Raw genomic sequence first — 2,866 nt, 5'->3', positions numbered from 1 at the left:
GCAGTAGACTAACAGGAATGAGGCAGGTGAAAAAAACAGTGTACATCTGTTTGGCACTCATTTCAAGCACTTGCACCAAGCCAACTTTCCACTATTAACTGAACTTTTAATGTTATGGTATTGCGTCTCTTGTGGTTCTTCAAACGATTTTTACATGGTGTTACTTTGTACACTTCTACAACATACATAAAATGTGAAAGCGCGTTAATTCAGTTGCAATGCTTCAAGATTGAAGCTTTTTGTAAATTCAACATTTAAACCATGGTTACTGTAGTAAAACCATGTATTTTTTTGTAGTTACTATGGTTTTATATTTTGATATGTCCCTCTCCACCCCCCAAAACACGATCGATTTTAAAATCGATCATGTTTCGGGGGTGGAGGGGGGACAAATTTTAACTGTTTAATAATATACATATTATATATTTAGTCATATCAAACTGCTTTAAAGTCAGCATGAAACATAAGTTGCGAAAGTTTTTTCTTCCCTATTGTGACGTATAATCCGAGTGAAATGTCACTTTAGAACTAGTAGCAATGACAGCTTGGGCAGCTTCAATAAAATATTTAGTGTATTAGTAAAGTAGAGTATTATGAGAGAGAGAAATATAGAGTGTGATTACCTGCATCTGTTAGAGCTTTCATTCTCTAGGTCAAGTCAATGTAACCTGCACTGAAGTTGCTGAAAAATCCCCACCACTAACACACAGACCGTTTCTCAATAACAGGTACACCAATATTATTTATATAAAATATTATTTATTGAACAATTATATTTAATTGACAAAAACAGCAGCAGCAAACAATTCAGTCAAAAGAACAAAGATTAAATAAAAATATAAAGGCATGGAGGGAGGGATGCCACTTGTGTCAGGAACTCTGGAACTGTGGTGGTAAAGTTTCCATTTCATTTGCACTTTTTACATATTCCTCTCCATGTCTTATTCTGTGAGTCTTATTCTTCATGTCTTATTCTTATTCCTGAAGAAAAAAACAAAAACAAATCAAGGTTATAGTCTATATACATTACAATTAGAAGACAATACACAAACAAACACAATACACAAACTACATATAAAAGCAAATGCACAAAAATACATAGGCAACATTCTTAAAGAACAGAAACTGTTTGGGAAAAAAAATAGGGAAAACATTTTTAAAATCTTAAAAAGTGAATCTATCTTCAAAATCATTTGTAACTGATCTTAGGCTCAGTACCTTAAACCATTCATGTTGAAGGATTTCCCTCAACTCAATCCGCCGGCTTGGGTTTTCCTGCAGGAGGGATCGAATCAGGTGGCAGCATTCTGTGCAGAACAATGGAAGAGAGTCAGATTATTACTTTAAACTGTGTATTAAGATGTAAGATTTGACTATTCTAAACTGTATGTTCAGAAAATAAGGAAGAATTCCTGTATTATCCACATTATCCATCTTTTATAAAGCCATCTTGTTGTGATGAATGCCATCTTACCGTTTGACAAGCCAGGTTTAAACCAGATGTCGTCATCAATCATCTGTGTGTCTCTGGGTTTTGGAAAGTGTCCACACACCAGCAAGAATAAGACCACTCCCAGAGACCACACAGTAGATGGTTCACCATGGTACTTGCCCGTGAAGTACTCAGGTGGACGGTACTTTCGAGTGCCTGAAGGAAGGAGATTTTGTTTGATAGGTAAGCTTGAAATACTACAGCATGTTCTCTCAGTAAAAAAAAAATGCCGCTTCAAAAGTGAGATATGGTTTACTTTACATGATATCAATTTAACTTGTGACTAGAACTTAAGTCCCAAACTACAGGTTTGATGCATAATACATACCACCGAATCTTTCATATCCGGATTCCTTCAGGAGATCCCCGCACCCGAAGTCTATCAGTTTGACTTCAAGTGTTTCTGTGTTTATCAGCAGGTTCTCTAGCTTTATGTCACGATGGAAAACTCCACGGCGACAGCACATGTGAGCGGCCGTTGTTGCCTGCTTCATGATGAAACGTGCTGTGTCCTCATTAATGGTGCCGCCGTGAAACCTAAACTTCCACAGATCTTGGCAGGGTGAGGGACGCTCCAAGACCATGATGTATTGGTCAGGTTGGTCTTGCCAGTCCAGCAGCTCAATGATCTCTGGAACTTTTGGGCCCCTGTTAACAAGCATCAACAGGCCGACCTCTAATGGAAGGGGTGTGGGATGACCAGGCTAGAAGAAAGATCATGAAGATTTAGGTGGTGCTGTCAGTGTGTTTACGCATTTTAATTTGAAAACAGTGGAAAAACAGAGTAGCACATGTCGCCTACTTACAATGTTGATGTATTTCATGTTCCGTGGCTTTCTGGCAAATTTCACTGCCACCTGATCAACCAAAAAATTGTTACATTTTCAACATGTCAAGTGCACTAAATAGTAAAAATAATAAACACTAAAAGGATTTGAAATCGATATAATGGGACAAAACAATTTGTTAGCTAAATAAAATTACAATACCTCACGACCATCCCTCAAGCGTTTCCCTTCATAGACAGATCCGAATCCTCCCATACCAAGCAATCTGCCGATTTCATATTGGCTCAGAATGTTGTCTGTTAAAAGATGAATCATTTGAGTTGATATGAAATGTCAAGCATGGACAGTAGTAATATACTGTAGAAAACCAGTGTTAAACATTTAAGTTATCATTAATGGATACTTAAATATGCCTGAACATTATGTAGACTTTATGATGTACAGAGCTCTAATAAACAGATTCTCAAATGGATACTGGATTTACCCTCAGCGTGTCTCTCACTGACGCCTGCAGTGGTCTGATCCTCCACTTTCTGACCCTGACCTGAACTGCAGCTCCAGTGAAGAGTGAGCAGCTCTCCAAAAC

General features: G+C 37.7%; 1 pseudogene; it reads right to left on the bottom strand.

Annotated features, from left to right (window-relative positions):
* Window positions 1-806: 806 nt before the first annotated feature.
* Window positions 807-2,645, bottom strand: LOC127504235 (serine/threonine-protein kinase pim-2-like; annotated as a pseudogene).
* Window positions 2,646-2,866: the final 221 nt, after the last annotated feature.

Source organism: Ctenopharyngodon idella, chromosome 21 (genome assembly GCF_019924925.1).
Source record: "Ctenopharyngodon idella isolate HZGC_01 chromosome 21, HZGC01, whole genome shotgun sequence".
In the NCBI taxonomy this organism is placed as follows: Eukaryota; Metazoa; Chordata; class Actinopteri; order Cypriniformes; family Xenocyprididae; genus Ctenopharyngodon; species Ctenopharyngodon idella.
This window is presented reverse-complemented; position numbering and strand designations above follow the sequence as displayed.